Genomic DNA, 25,895 nt, shown 5'->3' on the forward strand with positions numbered 1-25,895 from the left:
AACCTAGAATTCTACCCCGAGAAGCTAGCTCTCAAAAACAAGGGTAAAGTTACTGTATTTTCAAGTGAAGAAAAATAGAGAACTTGTCACCAGCAGACACTGAAATAAGAAAATTCTAAAAAATGTACTTCAGACTTCCTCAGATAATAGTAAACAAATCAAAATTAATGGTACTTTATTAATATCAGTCAGAATAGACTTTAAAGTCTTACAGAATCACTAGAGAAACAGACACTACTCCATTATTAAAGATCCAATTCACCAGAAAGATAATACAATTCTAAATATGTAGGTACATATTAACAAAGGCATAAAATATATAAAACAAAAAACTGGCAGAACCATAAGGAGAAAGAAAAATCCACAATCATAGTGGATTCTCTCAATGACTAATTGAGAGAATCTCTCAATGACTAATTGATCAGGCAGATCAGGCAGAAGAAAACCAGATATTGACAGAAAAGATTTGAACAACATAGTTAAGATGTTTTATCCAATAGAGTTATACAGAACACTATATCGAACAATGACAGAATCTATGCAACATTACGAAAACTGACCACGTACTAAGTCTCACACATAAGATTCAACAAATGTAAATACAAAAGGTGGAATAAAATTTACAAATAACATTTACCATCCATGAAACAATTAAGTTAGAAATCAGTATCAAAACAGTAAAAGCAGGGCACCTGGGTGGCTCAGTCAGTTAGGCATCTGCCTTCAGCTCTAGTCATGATCCCATGGTCCCAGGATGAAGGCTCATATTGGGCTCCCTGTTCAGCAGGAAGTCTGCTTCTCCCTCTGACCCTCACCCTACTCTCATGCTCTCTCTCTCTCTCTCAAATAAATAAATGGAAATACATAACCTATAATGTTCATAACAGGAAAAAAGTCAAACATTCAACTTAAGAAGTTCAGAAAGAACAACAGATCCAACCTAAAGAAGTTAGAATGGAGAAATTAATAAAACTCAGTGTAGAAATTAATGAACTAGAAAACAAATGATAGAAAGGATCACAAAGTCAACAACTGATTATTTAAAAGATTAATAAGATAGACAACATTCTGCAAAAGGTATTCAACCAAAAAATACAGATGGCCCAACAGTAATATAAATGAAAAGGGGATGTATCACCATTGACACTACAGAGCTTAAAAGGATAAAAAGCATATTATAAATAACTTTATGGTAAAAATTTTGAAAACTCTGACAAATGGATAAATTCCTTAAAAATAAATAAATAAATTCCAGGGAAAAAAATTAAAATCTGAAAATAAATCAATAACTATTGAAGAAACCGAATCAAAGATTATAAATCTCCAAGGAAGAAAGCATACCAGCCGTACATAACTCTTTTAGAGAAGAGATAAAGAGAAAACATTCTACAGCTCACTTCACAAGTCTAGCAGAACTAGATACAAAAAGCCTGACAAGGATAATACGAGAAATGAAAATCACAGTCTAACACACTCATGAATGAACACAGATATACAACTTCTCAACAAAATAATAGCAAAACAAATCTAGCAACATATAACAAAATGAATCCACCATAACCAAGTCAGGTTTATTCTAGGAAAACAAGATTAATTTTACACTGAAAAATAGTTGACCAGATATTAACAAATTAAAGGAAGAAAAAAATAAATTTTCCCCAAACATAGAGGGAAAATATTTTATAAAGATCTATTTATGATTTAAAAAAAAAACCACTTTGCTAACTACTAAAGAATGGTAGTTCCTTATCCCGATAAAGAGTATCAAATCCATAGAGAACATCATTCTCAAGGGAAAATAGTAACCATGAGAGTCAAAACTAAAAGTTTTAAAAGACAATACAAGAGGGGTCCCTGGGTGGCTCAGTGGGTTGGGCTGCTGACTTTGGCTCAGATCATGATTTCAGGGTCCTGGGATTGAGCCTTGCATCGGGCTCTCTGCTCAGCAGGGAGCCTGCTTCCTCCTCTCTCTCTGCCTGCCTCTCTCTCTGCCTGCTTGTGATCTCTGTCTGTCAAATAAATAAATGGAATCTTTAAAAAAAAATAAAAAAGAAGACAATTCAAGAGACTATTTTGTGACTTTGCCATTGGGAAAGATGTCATTAAAAAGACACAAAAAGTTCACTGATAAAAGAAAGATAAAATTTTATTACATTAAAAATCAGAATTTCTGCCACTCTAAAAATACTAAAATAGAAAATACTAAAAATATAAATACTAAAAATAAAAATATTTTTAAATACTAAAAAAAAATCCAGAAACAGCCCACAAATGAGGAGAAGGTATTTCCAACACTAATAGTTTCCAACATACATAAATAACTTCCACAAATAAATGAGAAAAAGATGAACTACCGAATTTTTAAATAAATGGAGAAGAGACTTGAAAAGGCACTTCACACACACACACACACACACACACACACACTCACAACCAAAAAAGTCAAAAAGCATATGAAGAAATGCTGAAATCCTTGAGTAATCAAATGTATACAATTAAAAGCAGATATGATACTATTGTACACGCACAAGACTGGCAAAAATTTCTGACGGGCACCTGGGTGGCCCAGTGGGTTAAAGCCTCTGCCTTTGGCTCAGGTCATGATCCCCGGGTCCTGGGATTGAGCCCCGAGTCAGGCTCTCTGCTCTGCGGGGACCCTGCTTCCTCCTCTCTCTCTCTGCCAGCCTCTCTGCCTACTTGTGATCTCTGTCAAATAAATAAAAAATAATAATAATAATTTAAAAATTTTCTGACAATGTCCAACAAAACATAAAGTGCTAGCAAGGATACACAGCAAAAGCAACAATTATATACTGCAGCTGGGTATAGAAACTGGTCAACCACAACAGAAATTAGTTTTTTTACTGAGGTGAAATTCACATAACATAATGGAAATTAATTTTGAACTAGTCTAGTAGCATGGAAGAGGCCCACAGTCTATGACCAGTAATTGTACTCCTCTGTATCTTCCCCAAGTAAACTCATATACATGTTCTCCTGCTGGAGGGGTTCGGGCTTGAACAAGAATATTCACAGCAGCTTTATTTAAAATAGAAAAAAAAAGTGGAGGTAGCTTCAGCGTTTATTCCTAATAGGATATGTGAGCCACAATATATTCATTCAGTGGACTATTACAGTTCAGCAAAGCGAAAAAATTCCTGCTACACTCAAAAACATGAACAAATCCAGGAATGATACTTTTAGCCATTGGTCACCAGTCAGTCAGAGGGGATCCCAGAAGCAGTGTGGGAGCTGGGGTCCCAAGACCCCCTGCTGGGCCAGGTGTGATTTCCTTCAGGAAGGGGAAGGAACTTGAAGAGGTCTCATGATGGCACCCACTTAGGGTGGGGGGCAGGTTGCAAACGGGTCGTCAGGTAATCAGCAATTTACCACTAAAAGATACAGGAATATTTCACTTGTGTCCCAACCAGTGCCGCAGAGGTGGTCCGTACAGGCTATGAACATAAGAACACAGGGGTACGAACAGAACAATTCCATTTATATAAAATTCAGACATACACAACTGGAGATACTGTTTAGAGACACAAAACAGAAGAGGGTAAGACAATAAAGAAAAAGCATAGGGAAGAGAAACAGAAATTTCCAGAAAATGGTTATCCCAAAAAGAAAGAGATGGGACAGGACGGATGGGAGTACAGCTCTTCGGGGAGTGGTACGAGAGTAACATTTCTTCTAAGTGGACTGGTAAGTCCCTTTCCACCTTTATATAGTTTATAAGTGTTCTTTTCAATCTAGTAGCTATTTTATCAACGCTGTTTAAAAAGAAGTTCATAGAGAAAAATGGAGTAAGACACTCCTGTAACAAATGGCTGCGGTTCCCGCCCCATCTTTCCTAGTTGCTTGGCAAAGATGTTCTCCTCAGTGATAACTCATGGAACTCTTAAACTCACTTCAAATTCTAAGAGCTTCCACCCAAATCACTCCAGAAAGATCCTTGCAGGAACTCTCCAGTAAGGTACAGTGAGGCCCAGCCTCCAGAGAACATTCGCTCTGAAGCTTCTATTTAATGTAATCATAATCACAATGCTGGCTTTTTGGTTTTGTTTTCAATCTCCTGGAATCTTCCCAAATTCTGAAATCTTTCAAATGAGGACATGGAGCAAAGGGCTCCGTCCTGTCTCTCTTGCCTAGATTTCAGGGGTGATGCTCTCATTTTAAGTCCTTTATCACATGCCTCAACTGTGTGGTGCCCCAATTCTTTGCTTCAAGATTTGCTGACAGTCAGGGGAAGTCGCTAAGAGTGTATTAAGTACACCTTGAGGGCCAATGAACGCAAGGAGTTTGGGAGGTCGCCTATGTGGGTTTGTTTTTTTTTTTTTTAGCAACTTCCGCCATGGCTGGAGTTTGTAGCTTCAACGTCCAATTTTTCAGCGACTTGGGAACAACCCCTCGGAGCAATTTTCCTTCTCCTGAAGCCAAGTGTTAAGGCTGCTTCGCAAAGCTACAGGGCGCGAGCGTTCCTCTCTCGGTTAGAGAGGGAACCCTGTGAAAGCTCCCCGCCAGGAAAACAGAAACTCTCTGAAAGTGAGAGAAACTTTATTTCTTTGAGTACATGTTGAAAAGGCAAGGAAGGGACACCCGGGTGGCTCAGTTGGTTAAGCATCTGCCTTCAGCTCAGGTCATGATCCCAGGGTCCTGGGATCGAGTCCCACATCAGCTCCTTGCATGGTGGGGAGCCTGCTTCTCCCTCTGCCTGACACTCCCCCTGCTTGTTCTCTCTCTCTCTCTCTCTCTGACAAATAAATAAATAAAATCTTAAAAAAAAAAAAGAAAAGAAAAAAGAAAGAAAGAAAAGAAAAGACAAGGAATCCGGTGGCCTGCGAAGAATCCTGGGACTCGCTCCTCTCTGGCCAGAAACGTGATTCAGAAGGAAGCTGAGGGCCTATGCAAATATTCTGCTGTTTGCAAACTTGGGGATCTGCCGAAGGGTTGAGATGGAGCCATCAAAAACATCAAGGGTCTGTTGTATTGACTCTTGATTGAGATGGTTTTCAGAATTCTTCTCCTTTCAAAATTCAATCAGTGCCTTTTTATCAGGGCTCCTCCGATCTTTAAGATAGCTTCAGCCTCTCACTGCCAAGCCTGGGAGTCCCATGAATGGCTGAACAGACTCACCTTGATGACAGGGGGTCAGCAGAGCATGTTCTGTATTTATAACACTACTTTTATTTTTCTTCATTGCTATTATTTGCTTATTCGCCATGCACGAGTTACTCGTTTTTTCAAAAAGTTGGCCCTGAGCCCCAATTCGAGGACCCATGTGTGTTCGGAGAGTTTCCAAGATTCCTGAGATTAACTTCCCTGTGCTTCTGCCTGGCATCACTGTCCTAATCTAAGGGGCATTCTCAGTTCATCTCCACTGCACATCTTTGTAGATAGAAAACCCCATTCTTGTCCTTTTTCTTGCAAGAATGCCCGCCACGCCTGGTACTTTGTAACACTTGGTAATGTGCGGAAGAATCACTGTGCATGTGTGTATGATTTTCATCAACAAGCTGGATCCACGGCCCAGGCACATATTCCCAAGTGGGAGCTCCCAAATGGGCAGCCCTTTGGGGAATGGGGTTCAGTCACCTCCTACCATGACCTCCTCTGTCTTCCAAGCCCCCTGATTTTGGAGAAGACCCTTTTCTCTACCTTAGTACATCAGTAATCCTTTGCTTATGTAGATGGAACTTCTGGATAGTTTTGAGCATTTCTGATCATATTCAATGGCCTGTCGTCAACAGGTTTTGTGGGTTTTTTGCTTGTTTGTTTGTTGGCGGGGGGTGGTTTTGGCAAGTTCAAAATGTCTACAAATGATTTCCCAAAATGATGAATTTATGTGCATCTAGAAACTGAACCACTACTCTTCTGCTACTTTAAGCTAGAGTCTTCACATTTTTGACATATACATCAGATTCAGAAATACTCTTAAAAAGTGTCAGCCTTCAATTCACTGCCCTCTGCCTTTGTTTTTCCTCCTGAATTTGTTTTTGGAGAAAATTGTTAACTCGGGAAATGGGCATTGGGTTAGGCAAAGCTTAGCCCTGCTGGTGTAACTCAGATATCCTTCCAGTTTTGAGCACGGTGTCTGAATGGCATATTAACACCACAGTGTAGAATGAGAGAGTTGCTGTGACATCCTGAACTCACTTTTCTGTCTAGTTTTTCAACAGCACTTTGGTAGTGGGGAGTGCACAGTGTCTACCCTGACATAAGAGACACATGCCACTAGGGGTGACCTTTCCTGCTCCGTCTTTTCTATCATCGGGTCTCTTCCAATCAATTCCAGCACTCAAGTCCCCAAGTAGGAAGACTCTAAGTGTGTTTCCAGTCACAAGAAGGCCTGTTGGGTCTCCTGTGTTTCCCTCTCAGTATTTTCTGTAGATCAAATGTTACAACGTAAGCACTGCTAATACCAGCATAATAGTTCCCTGCTAAATTTCACCAAAAGGTCATAAAGTTCTCAATTAATTTCAACAGGAGTGCCGCATAGTTATAATTTTGATCAGAAAGCCCGTGGCTATCCAGAAACCTCAAGGGTTCTATTATCCTTCATAAATGCATTTTTCCTTTAAGCATTATTGGGGGGAAAAAAAGCATTTGGGGTATACTATAAAATCTCATGCCTCCTTAAATTGGACACACATTCACACTGTTCTTGACACCTAAAGGTCATGATGAGCATCAGTTACTGGGCTACAACTCAGAGTTTGGAAGACCTATCAAAATACATAAAATTTCACTGTATTGTTTATATTAAATACTTAGATTAGATAGCCCTACATTTCTATGCTTTTAATTCCTGTGCCTTTTAAATTTTATTTCCTTTTTAAAATTTTTTCTCTTTCTTACATCACTAGTACTTCTTACTGGCATTTATCCAAAAGAACACTAACAACCCGTATATCATACTGTGTCAATCTCTTCCAATTTGTTAGGGGTACTTGGCAAATTAAAACCAAGCCCCTCAGAACTTTACACAAACGAAGACTCCAGAAAGAAAGTATGAAACGATCTGCAGTGGTCAAAATCTATGAACTGTAGCTCATGGACCTTATGACATCTCTCTTGGTTTACCACTAGGAACCCAACTGGGTAAGTGAAATTGTACAAATGTGAATTTCAGATTGCTGCAGTATTATTCTGACCCTGGCTAGCCTCAGACCACGTGTTACTTTTTAACCCATGCATTTTCTGCTCAAGATACTTCAGTGGGCTTGGTAAGGCTATAATGAGGATACTCACCTTACAGATGAAACACAGTAACATGCAGCCGAGCCTGACCAGAAACACCAGCCCTCCCAGTTCATGAAACCAGTGTTCCCTGCCCCACCTTTTCTGGGCTTCTGCGGATTTGCAAACATGGTCCCATTTGCCCAGAAATGGGACGAAGGACAGCATGTCAGGACCTCCCTGGTGGACAGTACGGAGACAGAAAAGAACCAGAAAGGCACCAGGAACTCCCAGAGCAGGAAGTGGGAGACAAGTTCGAAGCTATCCAGCTGTTACTCTAGGCTATCTCTCATCAAGCTGGGGCCTGGAATCTGCCAGGACTTCAGACTAAATGCATCTTCTTCCTCTTGCCTGGACCTCTCACACAGTCAACGTCTCAAAAGCCCACTTGGCTGGGGCCCCCAAAAGTAGCAAACCCTTCTCCACTGCAAGGAGGGCAGCAACACAATGGGCAGAGACGAGTCAAGCACAGTGCCAGCTAAACACAGCCTGATCTGCTGCCATGTGTACACATTAGTAGCTACCTCTTACAGCAGAAACATGGGGGTGCTGGGGGGAAATAAACCAGGTGAACCTGAAGAGGCCAGAATTTCCCATCAAATTAACAAGTCTACCCAACAGCCCTCGGCGGAGGTGCTAAGGGGTGTGATAAAGGAGCCCCATGTGACAATCCTGTGTCTTCTGGGTGCCTTCACTAAACAGAACGGGGGAGAACAGAGAGCAAAGTGTCATACACACCTTCCCCTCCTGCCTGCAGATCTCCATATCTCATTGGGACAGCTGTTCTCCTATCTCCCCAAAAAACCCCGCAACATTTTAGTGCCAGAATACAAAGGGTCTCTGGCCTCTGCCAAAGTCATCACAGTTTTAAAAAGCCAAGGCCAGGGGCACCTGGGTGGCTCAGTGGGTTAAAGCCTCTGCCTTCGGCTCAGATCATGATCCCAGGGTTCTGGGATCGAGCCCCACATCGGGCTCTCTGCTCAGCGGGGAGCCTGCTTCCTCCTTTCTCTCTCTGCCTGCCTCTCTGCTTACCTGTGATCTCTTTCTGTCAAATAAATAAATAAATAAATAAATAAAAAGCCAAGGCCAAGCAGCTCAGCAGGCCTGGGGTTTTCTCAAGCCTCACAGGGCTGCCCAACCCCAGAGCAAAACTGTAAACCTTTGCCTTCCCAGAGGCATGAAGAACAGCTGGGACCTAAAGCAAGAAGCCTGGGCCAGGTGCCCTGGATTCAGGATTGTGTTCCTTCAGTGAGAAAGCTAGGGGCCTTGCAGGGGCAATTCCAACCTTCTGGGTAGGGAGGGGGGGGTGACCAGAGGAAAATTCAGACAAGCAATAACTAGCTGAAAGGGTTATGGGAGGGTCTTCAGATCAATACCAATCCCAAGCCAATGCCACCCTGTCCCCAATAAACACGTGGTCTTTGCCCCTGTGTGTTTCACAGAAGTTGCTCAAATTGTTCCACCCTTCCCCACATTCTCCCTGCTCCCCCCCACCCCCACCGGCGTACACACGGTTACATAAAAACATCTTAAACGTGGGACCCAAATCCTTCAGTCCGGGGGAGGACCGGGAAACGATAGGGAGCTGCTCGGGCGCACACGGTCTGATCATTAGTTGGGGTTACATAATCATACAGACAAGGGCTGGAGAAGGTTCGGTGGAGCTCAGTTCAGCGCACACCCCATTCTCCACCACCACCCACACCCAGAGCCCAGAAAGCAAGCCAGTTTTAACACAACCGAAGCACACGATGTGGCTTGGGAGCTTGGGGGGCGGGGGCACCTGGATTCTGCTGCTGTGAAAATGCCAAGGGCTGCCAGAAACAGACCCTCCGGCCTGCAAACCACTGTCCCCAAAGTTCAAGGGAGGGCAGAGCCACAGAAGTTGTCCTGACTTGCAACGTAAACCGATGCAGCCACGCTCACCGAAACCAACGCCTGGCCTCCCCGCTCCTCTACACCACTTGGGTCCCAGCCTATAGGGGTTCAGACTGTCTGCCACGTTCAGCAGTCCCCAGGCAGCCCCTGCAATCTCAGCCGGGGCCATTCAGCACCACCCGTGTTTCTAATTTTGAAAGATGGTAAAATGTGGGGCACAGCTTGGAGAGGGGGGCACCCGCTTTGCTAGCCGTAAGGCAAGAATCCCCAACAGAGCAGGAGTTTGGTTTCTGTTTGGTTTTGTTTGCAGGGGAGGCAGCTGGTGGTTCTGCTTTAGGAACATGGAGTGGCGGGGGGAGGAGGGGAGTTAAAGGGGAGAAGGGAAAGCTCTTCCACTGCCTTGGCACCCAGCAACCCCCCCCCCCCACCACCACGAATCTTTTAGGCAGCAGAGACCCGCTTGGGTCGCCCTGCACCCTCCCAGGGCGGCAGCCAAGGCAGCAGCAGGCAGCGCAGGTGCGGCGGCGGCGAGGCGATCGCCGGGCCGCGGAGGCTCCCGAGCGAGCCGGTGGCCCGGGCGCGGGTGCGGGGCGGCGGCGGGCGAGCGGGGAGCGCGCGGCGCGCACAGGGTTACAGCGGCGGCCGCCCGGATTGACGCGCGGGGGTCACTTGAGGCTCGCGCCCCTCCCCCGGCACCAGGCCGAGCAGCCGCTCAGCCCACCGAGGGCACCGCACGCCGCGCGGGCCGCCCACCGGCCACCTAGCCCAAGAAAGGCAACGACAAGACGGAATCGCAGCCCGCTATTCCACTTCCCCGTGGCGGCCGCAGGCAAAAGCACAATAAATAAAATCCAGCGCAAGGAATCCATCCGCCGAATAAAAATCCAGAGTCCCCTACCTTCGGCCTTGGGATGGCAAACTGGTCCTGTGTTCTCTGACCCACGGATCCAGCCCCTTCTTCATGAATTATTCCGGTCAGTCGGGATTTTGTGCATTTTTTTCATGAACACCTGTTTCAAGTGAGGGGTAAAGACCTTATTGGAAGAATTGTCCTTAAAAAATAACGCGTGCGTGCATACGTCCATCCAGGCATGCACGCGTGTTTGTATACACACATGTGCACACGGCGTGTACATGTACATTGAAGCACCAAACTAGGCAGTTGGATAATGGGAGAGTCGGCGGGTTGTGAGCATGCTCATGCCGGGAACAGATCCACCCTCTGTTATTCCTCTGAATAAATATAAATCACGATCAGAAACCCAAACAGTAGCATCCCTCTTGAATTCCTGCTGCTGAAAAACACGGAATAAATTCAGCCTGCAGACACAGAATCTAATCAGCAGCTGTTTGCTGAATCCAGAGCCAACCCATGCCTTGCTTGTCTTTTCCACTATGAGTCCAGACCTTTTTTTTTTTTTTTTTTTAAAGGGGTTTTAACCTTTTAAAGATACAGTACACCAATTACCACTTCTGAATAGCTCTTCCTCCAAGTACAGGCGGCTAGTCCCATGCCTACAGCCACAGGGCAGGCTTGCACAAAGTGATGATGATTTCATCTATCTGTGCCTTTTTAACAAAATACAGAGAAAGAGAGAGGGAGAAGACAAATGCAAGGTATAAAACTAGAGACACATTTATTGCAGTGATGGGCTTCTCGGTGACTGATTGATGTGTTACGTAAACACCATGATCCTTCACTTCTGAACACACATTGACGGGGTCAGGCAATGCGGGGGACGCCTGTCACCCCTCGCAAGCCCCTAACTGCTGTCTGAGGACCAGGGAGCTTGCGAAAGAGGCTGAAGGAAGTGGGGACTTGTGCCCCCTCAAGAGTTTGCACAATTTTTAAAGTATAATGTAATCTAGGACCAGATCTTATTCCAAGACTTTTTTTTTTCTCCAACCAGAATCTGGAATCAAAACTACTGCCCGAACCTTTAGAGTCTCTAAGATTCAGACTTAGGCCTTTCTTTGAGATTTTGTTAACAACACCTTTTTTTCCCCCAGGGCTAGGTTGAGCATATGAGGTAGAAACATGCAGTGGGGGAGGGGGAAGATAATCCCCAACCCCCATTTTTTTAAATTATTCATTAAGTATTTCAGCCACCCAGATGGTATTTATTCCAATTTTGTTTTGGTTTTTAAAGAGGTAGCACCAAGAAGGAACCAAAACTGCTAACCTCACTTGTGTCTGAAAGGAGAGAAAATGCCCTTTATAGTTTCTTTTTTCATCCAGGAGCCCCTGAGCTCCAGAATGGCACTGGCTGCTTCTCCTCTGGTCCCACCCAGTAGCAGCAGCAGCAGAAGCAGCTTACCTAAAGAGCAACCCTGGTGTTCCTACAGCCACTCCTTGGGGCATGTCCCTCTAGCATGTCCCCCTAGCATCAGAGCCCATTCCTTCCCTTGGCAAACCACTAAAACCAATGTGCTGTCCCCCTCCCACTCGTGGCAGGCACTGCCTGTGCTGAGCCCTCCCAGCCACACACACACTCCCTTCTCTCCTCTCTTCCAGGGCTCTTTAGCAGAAAATTATCATATTTCATGTGTCATCACCCTAGCTAGCTGGGCCGGGCCCCGATTGGCTAGACACTGGCAGCCGGAAATGTCACCAGCCACACAGGTTGGAACTGGCTCTCCCGCGCCCTTGGCCACCAGGGACCCAAGCCCAGGAGGCAATGTGACAAGGCTCAGACCTACCACAGGGAGCCCTGCACTCCTTTCCCTGGTCTGGCCCCATGCCCTCTCCCAGCTTCTCTCTGTACCCAGCCCTGGGGGAGGGGACTGCTAGGGGATGTGGACAGAGTCTCTAGCCAGGCTGGGAGCCAGAGCTGCCTCCAGCAGCAGGGAGAGAGGGAGCCGCTGAAATTCTTCTTCTTCCCAGCATGTTGGGGAAGAAACTAAAGATATCTCCGTTGGGTTTTAAAGATTTGGAGAAAGTGTTCCTGACAAAAACAGTCTCTCACGTGTTAAAAAATAAAATTGTCAGTAAGGCTGGGTGAGGACAAGATTTTTTCACCCTTGGAAGTTTATCCGCTGCCGTTCTTTCCTGCCCATCCAACGTCCCCTGAACCGAGGTGTCACAATCATAATATCCCAAGGCTGTCAGGGAACCCAGCAGGCAGGTCGGTCCATCCTCTTCCCTTAAACAGAGCAGCCCTGACCCACCAGAAAACTACCAGAGAAGGAAGGAAGCTTCTTCACTTGCTGTTACAATGCCTCATGATATCACACGACTTTTCAAGAGTTGGGTGGCCTTTGCAGTGATCAATCCGAGTCACCGTGGCTCTGACTTAAGCTTCGTCGCTCTTGCCCTCTCTTGGGCACATTTAATGTGACCCGCCGTTTGTCTCACCTCATTCTGTTCTCCTGACCAACAGAGAGAACATTTTTGGGAACATTTCTGTGAAAGCTGATTCTCAAACCTTTCATTATGCTGCTTTAATCTTTAGACCTGGAAGAAAAGCCTCCCAGAGCCAGAGGAGGCTGAAAGGTCATTTGGTCCAGAATCCATACGATGCTTCATTCTCCTCTATTTCCACTTTGGAGCTTTGGGTCTCTGGGATGGTTAGGTGGACACAAACATTTACTTCCACTCCTCCAAAGGAAAAATTTATACAACCAAAATCCGAGTGGCAGTGCTGGGAACCAGAGAAAGATGCCATCAATAAAGTCAGCATTTTGGAAAATATGAAGAAGATGTGAAGTAGATGGAATGTGGGTGAGGACGTGCTGAAAAATCCCATGTCCTGCACAGACTTCCTAAGAAGAGAGTGCATAAGCTTCCAGAAAAGGGTCCTGGAAAATCCCAAGCTCAGAGGATCAGAGAGTGAACAAAAGGTCATGGGCATCAGTTCAGAAGCAAATTAAAGGACATTAGGAACAAGCTGGTTGTTTCATATGGAATGACAATCATTCCACAGCACCTTTGGAAAGTGGAAAATTTGTCCCTAATAAGGGTAGAAGTCAAAGGCTGAATTGGGGCAAGCCCCCAGCTCATTTGGGAATGAGAAGAAGGAGGAGGAGGAGATGAGGAGGAAAAGATTGTTTAAGGAATCAGAGGAGACACAAAATATAACAGAGAGATCCAGAATATCCAAAATTAGCCTGACAGGAGTTCCAGAAAGAGACAACATTGTTCATGAATGCAATAATCAAAGAAGAAAAAGAAGATCATTTCCTTGAGTTGAAGAAAGACTTTAGGCCTTAGATCATGAAAGTCTAAGTGCTAGGCAGCAGTGTGACTGAAAGAATTTTCAATTCTAGATGTAGCTGGTACTCTAAGAACAAAGAGAAATAACTACAAGCTTCCTGATAGGGGAGAAAAATCAGGCTGCTTAAAAGAAAAGAAAATCAGACTGCATATCATACTTCTCATCTTCAATGCTCTGCAAAGGCAGTGGCACAATTTTTATAGAATTCTAAGAGAATATTATTGTAACTCAAGAATTCTACCAGCTGCCAAACTATAATTTCTCTCATATGTGATGACAAAAGAAAGGCATGTTCAAAGACAGAAATTATATCACCCCAATACTCCTTTATTAAATTTTTTTAAAAATTACTTGAAGATCTACTCTGAAAAAAAAAAGCCAGAATAATAAATTCAAGAAAGGAGAAGATATGTTATATAAGAAAATATAATGCGAAATAAAGCCAATAAAAGGTGTGGTTAAGTATAAAAATAATTGATAATGTGGTTGTAAAGATTAATTGTGAGAAGTTTTGAAATATTAGACAGACAGAGATATCAGGAATTAAAGTTTCATATGATTGCAACAACAGAAAAATGAAAATCTCAATAGAATGATAAGTAAAATCACTAGAATAAAAAATTGGATGAGAGGATCATTATGGAAGGCAGACAATTAGAATTCCATCTATCTCCTCTCTTCCCACAACCACATTAAAATGATAATAAGGAAGTTTTTAAAGTTGAAATACAGAATGACAAAGAAAACTGTAGAAGAGCCATTAGCCAAGAAAGTTGAAAAAGAAGGTTGTGGGGGGGGGTACTGAATTGATCAACTATATACTTTAATACTATCATAAATAAAACAGTATATAGCATAGATATAGAAACCTACAAAATGGATGAACAGAAATGAATAAAGTCAAGTAACAGATTCAAGTGCAGCATTTGCTGAAAACTGAATTTTCAATCAATAGGGAAAAGAATGTATAATGTCAGACTGAGACTACTTTTTAAAAATATTACTTCTAAATCATATCTTATACAAAATATATTCTATCTTCATGAAAAAAAAACCACAAGAAAAAGTAGATGTTATGATTTTGATCAGTAAATCATAGAATATTATAAAGTTGTGATTTTTTTTTCCCTAATAGTGTTAAGAAGGTAATGTGGTTACCCCATCTCTGCTTAAACTCCATTGCGTTAAGCCCCCAAAGAGATCCACTTCCTAGTCTCTGGAAACGCTGACTATTACCTTATATGGCAAAAAGTATGACTAACTGAAGGATCTTGAGATAGGGAGATTATCCTGAATTATCTGGGAGGGCCCTAAATGTAATCAAAGTATCCTTTTAAGAGGCAGGTAGAGGGCATAGAGGAGGAGGCAGTGTGACCGTAGAGGCTGAGACTGGAGTGATATGGCCACAAACTGGAAAGCCACCAAAATCTTGGAAGAGACAAGGGCCAGAGTCATTCCCTAGAGGCTCTGGAAGGAGCACAGCCCTGATGACCCCTTAATTTCAGCCCAGTGAAACTGATTTCAGATTTCTGTTCTCCAGAACTTTAAGCAAACAAATACCTGGTTTTAAGCCACCTAGTTTGTGGTCCTCTGCTACAGTAGCCATTAGAAACCAATACAGGCACCATGATGAGAGAGAGTACTTCCTAGAGGGTATAATAATGATTATCGCCTGCAACAACACTTGCTCTGTGCCTGGTGCTGCTAAACTACATTCATATCTAATTTCATTTAATTTGCATGGAGTAGGGAGTAGAGAGTTGTGGTTAGTATAACTCTAGTACTTAGTAGTATGTATGCCTGAGCATGTTAGATAAACTTCTAATGCTGCTTTACCTCACCTGGAAAGTAGAGGTAAGAATGGCACTTATCTGATGGGACTTATTAAGAACAAAGCAAGACCATCTATGTAAAGAGCTTAGAATAGTGCCCAGTGATAAGGGCTCCATAAATGAGAAAGTCCTTCCTTGTGCTGGGCTGCAGTCAGTCTCTCGTGGGTCCTCTCAGTGATTCTAGTTCTGCCCTTCGGATACACACTATTTAACTGTGGTTCAAATCTCCAAAGACAATGCCATCAGGAATCTTAGCTTCTCCAAACTAAAAATAAACAACGCCTTCAATAATTGCTCTTGCAAATTCATCCAGAGTCCTTTTCCAACCTGACACTAACTCTGAACACATTCTTACACATCTTACGGTTTGGTCCCAGACTTAATCACCATCATTGCTCTGGAATAGGAGTTGGCAAACTCCTTTGGTGCAGGATTTTTTTTTTTTAAATAATCCATGGTTTTTGCATGTTTAATGGATTGTAAAAAACAAAAGCAAGGTGTCTGGTTGGCTCAGTGAGTTAAGTGTCAGCCTTCAGCTCAGGTCATGATCCCAAGCTCCTGGGATCACTGGGGGATGGGCTCCCTGCTCAGTGGGGAGTCTGCTTCTCCTTTTCCCTCTGACCCTCCCCCTACTCATGCTTGCTTTCTCTCTCTCTCTCTCAAATAAATAAAATTAAAAAAAAAAAAGGCAGAAAATAATTTGCAACCATTCATGGACTGCAAATTCTGAAATATTTACTGTTTGGCTCTTTTTAGAAAAAGTTTGCTAACCCCAGTTCTACAAGATACTACACTTTTATCAACACAATGTAATATTACCCAAGACCCTTTTTTTGTTGTTGTTGCAAACAAATTTTGCTATTATATCATATATATATATAAAATATTATATTATATTGACTTAATTGTAAGACTCTTACTGATTCAATCAGTATCCATTCTCCTCTCCTTATCTACCAGTACTTTTTTAAGGCTAGGAACAAGGCTACTAGTTAAAGACTACATTTCCCAGCCTGCCTTGTAGGAAGATGTGGCCAGGAGGTTAGGTTCTAGCCAATGGCATATAAGCAGATGATAATTGTAGCATTTCCTACTCCTGCTCTTAAAAGGAAGGATCATGCCCTCCCTTCCCTCTTGACTTTCCCAGTGACTGGAAATGGGAACCTGACAGCCTTGTGTATGAAGTGTAGTGGAGCAACAAGATAGAAGGATCCTGGGTTTCTGGTGCTGTTGTTACACCCTGTACTGCTTATTCTCAGTTTGTGAAAGAGAGAGACACATTTCATTTACTTACACCATTGCAGTTTTAGGTCTAGGACAGAAAATGAGTATGTGCCCTAACCAATACAAATATCGATTTCATCTCCTAAGTATCTTTCACGCTTGCTAAGCCACATATCTCCCCCATTCTGCACTTATGCAATTAATTTTCTGGGCCCCATAACAAGACCTTACATTTAGCTCCATTATATTTCATAGTGTGAGAATCAGTCCATCATTTTACCCTGACATCTGGGACCCAATTCTGCCATCCAAAGTATCTTCCATCCTTTCTAGTCTCACATCACTCTTCAAAAGGCACTTTAGTCATAGCACCCTAAAACTAGTATTCACCAATACCTGATTGAGATTAAGAATAATGTAATGGAAAGGATAGTGACCTCAGTTTATGGGGAAGAAATAACAGATTAAGCTAAATTCAAACAGAGGAGGAGGAGGAGAGGATGGAGATGAGCAGTTATGAAGAGCTTACTATGTTCCAGGCACCCTGTTGGGAATTCCCCCATTGTTATCGCATTTAGTAAATATTTAGTTCATTCATTCATTCATTCATTTTTAAAGTAGTAATTTTAATTTTTTAAAGCAGTAACTATAAACACCTCCTATTGGGCCAGAAAACCAAAGCCCATCCAAATCCCTCTTTGCCGATGGCCATGTGCATGCCCACCTTCTCTTTGGTCACCTGCAGAGTGCACTGCCAGCATTCCTTACCAGGCTCACAGCCAAAGTGAAAATATCCCAAGCACCTAACTCAAGAATTGTTCCAATGTAGGACACTAGACAGTATTTTTATAAACCTCTACACTGGGTCATCTTGAGACAGATAAGAAGTTCATATTGGCTCTCTGTAGAGCTGCATGGCAGAAGGACTGAGCAGATAGGTTCTGAGTGGGGTCATACCATCTGGGTTCAAACTCTGTAGACCTTGAGTTAATTGCTTAATCTTTTCTTGCCTTGATTTCCTTTTTTGTAAACTTTGGGTCCTTACTACAACCATCAAAGCCAGATTTCTGCCCTAGCTTACAGATAATGAAGGTGAAGCTTCTGTTTTTTGTCCAAAGGCAGATGAAATAATCATCAGATGAGGAGATGAGGATTAAACTCTAGGTTCATTTGATTCCCATCTCATGGTCTTTCCTCTTCCAAAGATAAAGAAGGAAGATATGATAAAGGCAGAAAATAAGTTACCAAATCACGCCAAAAAGGGTGACCTGCCCACCAGAGGTATGGTCATATGTCCTTCTGTGATGCCTAAGAAGACAATGAAATGAAGTTAATGATGGTTTTCTTCCAAATCCCTTGGAGAAGATGTCACTGGTTAGAGCTGAACAATATCCTAGGATGGCTCAAGTCCTTCTTCTTTTTAAATCATTCAGCTTGTCTGGGGGACTTCATGGGATAGTTTACAAAAGAGAAAAAAAAAAAACAGCCAAGGCCAAGGTGTGTCCCCCTTCTTGCTTCTGCTTACCTAAAAGTAAATAATTTGGGATCTAAAGTCACACATCCACACACATATGCATATTACACACAAGTATGCATGCACACACATACACACACACACACACACACACACAACAACAACAACAACAACAAAACCTTAGAACATTTAAACCTTAAGATGTAAGGAGACCCATCAGGGACCTCATGGATCTATGGCAGATGCTGAATGTCACCAGGAAGTTCACAGACTCTCCAGCAGAAGTGTTTCTACAACAGGAAAAAATCTCTGACCCTGTCTAGAATCAATGCCCTAATGGAATAGTCATCAACTTACGAACAAGAAAAAAAAAATATATTAAGATAAATTAGGAAAATATGTGAGCTAAAGTCCCTGGAAGCCTGAGGATCCTATTTAAGATTGCATATCAAAATTCCTACAGAGTTTTAGAAAAATATAGGTTCTCCCAAGTTTCTACAGGAGGACCTTGGTATATGCACCTCTTTAAATTTCCATAGGTACTTCTGAAAATCCTAGTGAAAAATTACTGCTGGCTTCAGCTGGAGAAAACTGTGGTCTCATCAAATTTGCCAGGTCCAGATACCAACAGAAGAAATGTGATATAGAGATATTCTAACATATGAAGGAGTCTAAAAATTATGTCCATAGATTCAGTCTATTAACAGTATAACATAAATACCATTGGTTAAAGTCAGAACAAGAAAGGGAGTTGGAAGGTACGGGAACAGGGGCTTTCTAATATGTCAGAAAGCTGGAGGCAGAGACTGCACAGCTGACCAATTCCTGGAGTCTGTCTGATTCTCCTTTTACTCCCAGATGATGATATGGCCTTACCAGACTGAGTTTGAGTTCAAAAGCTGGGAGAGCCCAATGTTGGTAAGAATTCTCTCCAAAGGAGGCATTAAGCCAAGTGATTAGATAAGTCCCTCCTATGTTGGAAACTTCTAGTGAAAAAGGAATATGATATAGCAAAAAAAAAAAAAACAAGCTCCTCAGACCTCATAAAATTCTACATGGGGCAGCCAGTGACATGGCAGTCATGTGCCCCAAATGGGTACTCCAGGTCCTACACTGAGACAGGCCACCTGACTCCCTTTTCCATGTGACCACCCGGCTTCTGGGCAGTTTGCATATCTTGGCTAAATAAAGTCTATGTGTCTATGAGGTAAAGGAAGGGGGAAGTTTCTTTTCTGGCAGCCCACAGCCCACCCAAAAATGCTGCAAGAACAAACATAGGGAAATCATAAAATGCAGATATGAGGCCACAACTGCAAAGAGGAATCTAAACAATCCATAGGAACAGGATTAGAAATTGCAGTCAGATGGGAAAAGAGCTCTGACTAGAAAAGATCATGAACAACTACCACAAATTACATGTAACTTATTACATTCACCTGGGATCCAAAACTCAGATGGCCTTCGGGGGCCATACAAATAACATAAGAGTCTGAAACAGTGTAGTGTAAGCAAAGGAGAGCTATAGCAATCATGCTCCCCTGCAAATCTAATAAACAAACAATCAGACAAAAGCTGTGTTGGCTAGAAAGTGTTTGAATTAGAAGAGGAACTGCCAATTTGTACCCCTGGGCCCCAATGATCACAGTCAGTAAAAGAAGAGAAGAGGGGAAAAAATTCTTCCTTTCTTAGAAAGACATGGCACCACAGATGTTTTGCTTTTTTTTTTTAAGAATTTTAAAGTCATCATCACTTCCAAGACCTAGTTGAGACAGGATACAAAACCAAAGTACGATCTAGAAAAAGCTAAAGAATGTCTCTAAAAAACAGAATGTCTTCAAATAAGTTGGTCAGATGGTCCCATCAGTATTCTCAGGTTGGAGTCCCAAGAGTGCAGTGAATCACATGGGGAGGTAAGGTAGTATGCAAGACATTTTTCTAAACAACTCTCATATACAGGCTTAAGGTGTCCATGCTACTCGCTAATAGTACAAAAGAGCTTCTGTTTCTTTCCTTGGAGATAGTTCATCAAAAGCTCCCCCAATTTTTTTTTCTTTTTATTTTGAAATACTTTCAGACTTACAGAAGAATAGTAAAGATTGTACAAAGAATTCCCACATACCCTTCACCCAGCTTTCCCTGATGTTAATTAACATCTCACGTAACCACAGTACAATGATCAAAACCAGGAAACTGATACTGGTACCATGCTATTAACTATACATTTTCCTCTAATTCTGCTGGTTTTTCCACTAATGTTCTTTTTCTGTTCCAGGTTTCAATCCAGGATTGCACGTTGCATTTGGTTCTTTCTCCTGGGTCTCCTGTGGTCTGTGGCTGTTTCTCAGGCTTTTCTTGACTTTTCTGCCCTTGACACTTTTACAGAGCACTGGTCAGGTATTTTGTAGACTGTCCCTCAATTTGAGTTTATCTGATGTTTTCTCATGATGAGATTGGAGTTACGGTTTTCAGCAAGAATACCACCAAAGTGATGTGCCTTCTCAGTACATCAAATCAAGGAAGGGGTCACAATGTCAGTATGTCTGGTGTCTGGTAATGTTAACCTTGATCCCTTGGTTAAGGAAGTGGCATCCAGGTTTCTCCACTAAAAAGTTACTATTTTTCCCTTGGTAGTTGGCAAATATTGGGGGAGGGTACTATAAACCATTGCAAATGTCTGTTTCTCTTTAGACTTTCACTCACTGATTTTAGGATTCCTTGTGCAACTGTCAGCAATTATGGCTGTGGTGTTCCAATGGTGATTTTATATCTCCCACAATTCCTCTATATATATTAATTGCAATTCTTCTATAAGAAGAGTTGTCCTTTCTCCTCATTAAATAACCATATTATTCTACTTTTCTTTTTATCAATATGAACTCATGGATATTTATTTATTTATTTATTTATTGTTGGTTATGACCTATTATATCCTTTGGGGGAGGTCTGAAATTGTTCCAGCTTGGACCATTGAGACATCCATCATGATAGCTCTTGTATTTCACATAACTCTGTTGTTTTATTGTTGTTGCTGATTAGCACTTCTTTATTTCATGGCACCACAGATGCTCCAGGATCATCTTATTTTTTCCCTCCTCAGTCTCAAAATCTACATAATTGGAGTTCCCATAATTGGCATTTAGAAACTCATATCTGGGCACTGAGTGTGCTCATTACTATAGGGATGCAGTTTCTAGGCCATCTCAGTGGTTTGTCAGTCTGGCTAGCTGGAGGTTTATTAATTTCATTGATCTTTTCAAAGAACCAACTTTTGGTTTGATTGATACTTCTGAATTGCTTTTCTATTTCTAATTCATTTGCTCTTATCTTTATTATTACTGCCCTTCTGTTTGCTTTAGTTTTAATTTGCTCTTCTTTCTCTATTTTTAAGATAAATGCTTCTATTAGTGGCTGGAGACCTTTCTTCTTTCCTAATATAAATCATTTAGGCTATAATTTCCCCTAAGCACTGCTGTGGCTGCACCTCACAAATTTGATATGTGTGTTTCCTTTTTATTCGGTTAAAAATATTTTCAAATTCTTCCTGTTTGATATATAGGTTATTTAGATGTATGTGGTATATTTTCCATATATTTTGGAGTATTCTGGGTATATTTCTGTTACTGACTTCTGGTTTACTTCCATTATAGTTCATAAACATACTTTATATAATTTCATTCTTTTAAAGTTGTTAAGGTTTGTTTTATGGTCCAGAATATAGTATCTTGTGGTGATGTTCCCTGTGCACTACAGAAAGATGTGTAGAGTATTCTGTAAATATCAATTAGGTAAAGTTGGTTGACAACACTGTTCCAGTCATTATATTCTTAACATTCCTCCTACTTCTATCATTTACAGAGAAAAGAACATTGATGTTTTCAATTCTAATTATGAAGTTGTCTATTTCATTTTTCAATTCTCTCAGCTTTTGCATTATGTATTTCAGAACTTTGTTGTTAAGTACATACCTACTTAGGATTGTTACTTCTTGGAGAATTGAACCTTTTATAATTATTTAATCACTCTTTATCCTTGAGAACACTCTGTGCTCTAAACTCGATTTTGTCTGATATTAATATAAAAACTCCAGCTTTATTTTGGTTAGTGTTTCCATGGCGTATCTTTTTTTATCCTTTTACTTTTAACCCACCTGTCTTTATATTTGAAGTGTGTTTTGTATTGTTTGGTCTTGCTTTTTTTAATCCAATCTGACAATCTCTATCTTTTAACTGGTATATTTAGACCATTCACATTTAATGTGATTATTGAGATGACTGAATTAAAATCTACTATCTTGCTAGCTGCTTTTTTATTTGTTCTATCTTTTCTTTCTTTTTTAATTTTATTTTTCTATCTTTTTGTTGTTGGCTGTTAACCTGATTTGGGAATGGAGAGAAGAAGGAAGTGTTCTCTGTTGTTCTGATTAAACTTCAGTCTTAGACAAACACTGTATCATTGAGTCTTGGAGATGTAGCCTTCTCAGTGATCTTACCCCTCCTCTGGGTTACTTCTGAATCTAGTATATGTACTTTCATTTTCCCCAGAAGTTAAGAGTTTTTTCCTGTTCCCTTTAACCAGATAAAGTAGGATTTCACCAGTACCCTAAGGATAATAGTGCTCATCCTTACACACATACCACACAAATTAAGGCTTTTATTCCTAAAAAGAAAAAAAAGAAGAAGAAGAAGAAGAATCCTGGTGGGGTTTCTTATCCCACAGCAACTTCTGTTCCTCTTCTTCAGCAATGTACTACAAAGGAGACTTTCTGCAGCCTCTCCCAACCATTTCTGTGAGTTCATGGTGGGATTATGCAGAAATGCCTGCCAAAGGGCATGGATCTCCTTTATTTGTGACCCTTAGCTTTACCCTCTTTTGCTAGTGTGCACTCAGCCAGACTCCACCTATTTATCAATCACCCTGGATGAATTATTACAAGAGTGTGGCTGTGTCCTGCCCAGGTAATTAAGTGTTTATGTCTCATTTCTCCCTGAAGATCCTGTCTCTTCCTAAATTCTGACACTGCTGGTTTCCCAGAAAGCTCAGTACTCCAGTACACTCAAGAAAGGCTGTGATTTTTCTGTTTGTCAAGACTTTTTTCACTGTAAGTTTGGGACTAATTCTCTTTCGAGCTCACTACATCTGTGAGTAGAAACCAGAACCCTACTTCTTTTAATGTAGCACTGAAGCATCTTTTGCCATAGCAATCAGAAGAAGGTATGGCAGGTGGTCAGAATAATCATTGCCTTCTTGGAAACTTCCCTAAGGGGACTTACAATGACAGATGTCCCAGAAACACCTCTATCTGTTATTTTTTTTTTTGAGAAATATAAGATATGCAGGAACATCCCATAGGAGTTTAAGTAAAATATACATGATGTACACCAATTTTCACAAAGTGGAAGGTGGAACCTATATAAATTGGTTATCAGTCAGCTGTAATCCAGGACAATTGTCTGGCTGAAAGCACCTACCAGTCTGCAATTGCCTGGCAAAGAATATGATGTTATAGAACAAACAGTATGGTTAGCTAAGAATAAATTAACTCTAGAGAATTTCATTTCATTTCATTTCATTTAAGTCAATTTCAGAATTTTCATACATGTCACTATTTCGTGAGAAATATGACAGGTGACTGATTACTCAAAATTAGGCCAACGACAAAAATATCATACTTACGTTTTATTATTTATGATAATTTGCCCAAAGGTAAGCCTTGTCATTAACCATTAACTACTGCATATATTATTATTATTTATCAGTAATGACAATGCAACAATACCATTTAGTGATCACTTACTACAAGTCAGAAACAATACAAATATTTTCTCATTTCATCACATAAAAATTCAGTGAGAAAACTGGGATTCAGAGGGATTATGAAACTTGTCCAATACACAGAGCTAGTATGTGCTAGAACCAGAATTCAATCCCAGGATAGACTCCTAAGATTTTGCTTTTAACTTCTGACCTAGACTGCCCCAGAATAATGTTAATTAAGATTTTATGTGGCCCATTCACTATTTCCCTCTGTCATTTACAATGCTGGAAGAGGTCCACTCTTGCATAAGAACACAAAAGCATCTGAAATGCCTTACTGGATAACACCAGTTGTCTGACCAGAAGGACATTTGGTTTCAGAATGGTAACAAGAGACCATTTGTTGAGAGAGCATGACAACTGACCTTTACGAGGTTGGTTTGAAAAAGGCTATAACTGTCCTCCATATTTTCTAAATTTCTCCTTCTTTCTCTGTATACATATGTGCATATATACCAAATATTCTTTTCTTCCTTATAACACTACACTATGATGCTATCATCCAGTAATTTATTTGTAGTCTCCTTGAAATTATATATATGGTATAATATATATAATGTATCCATAAACCACACTAACTCTTAAGAATAGGGAGCTCAAATTCAAATACAAATAAAAGATGTAAAATTTTTTTCAAATGAGAACTACTTAAAAAATAAAAATAAAGAATAAAGAGCTCTATAACACACCTACTACCACTAATAAAAAGACATAATGTGACCTTTCTAAGCTTATCTTAACTACATGGTGGATAGACACTACTAAATCTGCGGGTGGGAGAGACAAGCTACACTGAAGCATAGTTCACCTTACCTAATCAAGCTGTGTAAGATAAGATAGCAAAGTCAAGATGAAGCAATGGCAATTGCTAGCAAGTAAAGAAGAAGAGTGCTACAAAGAGCAAAGGGCAATAGTCCTCTGGAGAGATTCAGTTCAAAGGTAAATGTAAAACACCCTCAACCACCCCAAGATGGAAGACCACACGAGGTGGCCCTGCCAGGATCTTTGAATTTTAACACAAAGCAGTAACTATTGCTTCACTACCTTTTCCAAGTCAAGATGCACACAGAAAATTAATCCATTCAGATGACACACGCTGGAGAAGAGAGCCAGAGGCAACTGTTCTAGGGGCCTCCAGCCCCCCAAGCCCCATCTGGCTTCCATAAGAGGTAGATCATATTTCCACACACCTGAAATTCATTCACAACACACCAGTGAGTGGTTGCCCACCAAGTGGAAAACTCTGTAGTAACTTGTGTCAAAAAGTAGTTCAATTATGTTTAATTTACTCTACTTAAGAAGTTGGAAAAATATGTAATACATCAGAGCAATATTTTCATCAGAAGAGATTAAGGTTAAAACACTTGATGCTTAAAGGACAAGCTTCAGGTATTAGAAAAATTAACTCTTGGAATGCCTTGCTTCCTAAGGATATAGAAATACAAAATGTGAATACTCTGCAATTTATTGGGCTTCATGGTATTTCTATCAAATCATCCTATTAATCTCAAGAAACTGTTTTAAACTCTGAATGAAAGTTTTCAATACCCATAATGCTTTAAGTCCAGGACTATTCCTAATCCAAACCAAAATATTTGGTCACCCTAGTATTATACTATTCTCCTATTTGGTCCTAACCACTTTTATTTAAAAGATTTTTGTTTACTTATTTGAGACAGAGAGCACAAGCGGGGAGGGGAGGAAAGGCAGAGGGAGCAGACTCCATGTTGAGCAGGATGCCGGATACATGGCTTGATCCCAGGATCCCAAGATCATGACCTGAGCCAAAGGCAGATGCTTATCCAACTGAGCTACCCAGGCACCCTAGTCCTGACCATTTTAGAATAAGGAAACCTTGTTTACCTATCCTCTTCTTTAAAAACAAAAATAAAAATAAAATAGCACATGCTAATATCAAGAAACTAAAACATGAAATATATAAACCAAACAAAAAAAGTGGTACCATTTACAACCCCCAGAATCTCATTCCTAGAGATAATCTCCATTAACAGTCTGCTTTCCAGTCCTCCATGTGGGGAGGACAGACTTCCCAAACACTACTACCCAAAGCCAGAAAACTGAATACCAAGTGACCAAAGTATCAAATGCCTATTCCATACGTGGAGGTCAGGTGGGGTCTACCCCTTTCCTGCACTCCTTAGGTAGAGCTTATGATTTGGGCCTAAATCATAGGGTCAACCACATTCTTTGTGGTCACAG

The 25,895-nt window shown here is 41.1% G+C and overlaps 1 protein-coding gene across 3 annotated transcripts in view; it reads right to left on the bottom strand.

Moving 5' to 3' along the window:
* The window catches only part of HIVEP3 (HIVEP zinc finger 3), a 453,641-nt gene that overhangs the window by 349,285 nt on the left and 78,461 nt on the right, over positions 1-25,895 (bottom strand). Inside the window, exon 2 of one of the 3 annotated variants that reach the window (XM_013045173.2) lies at positions 10,016-10,127. The gene's annotated coding sequence lies outside the window, so the exon portion shown is untranslated. Of the gene's footprint in view, positions 1-10,015; positions 10,527-25,895 lie in introns of those variants that run through there. The other 2 variants (XM_013045195.2, XM_004740641.3) reach the window with 2 other exon arrangements.

This window comes from Mustela putorius, unplaced genomic scaffold (genome assembly GCF_011764305.1).
Source record: "Mustela putorius furo isolate JIRA1106 unplaced genomic scaffold, ASM1176430v1.1 tig00003853_pilon_pilon_pilon, whole genome shotgun sequence".
Taxonomy (NCBI): domain Eukaryota; kingdom Metazoa; phylum Chordata; class Mammalia; order Carnivora; family Mustelidae; genus Mustela; species Mustela putorius.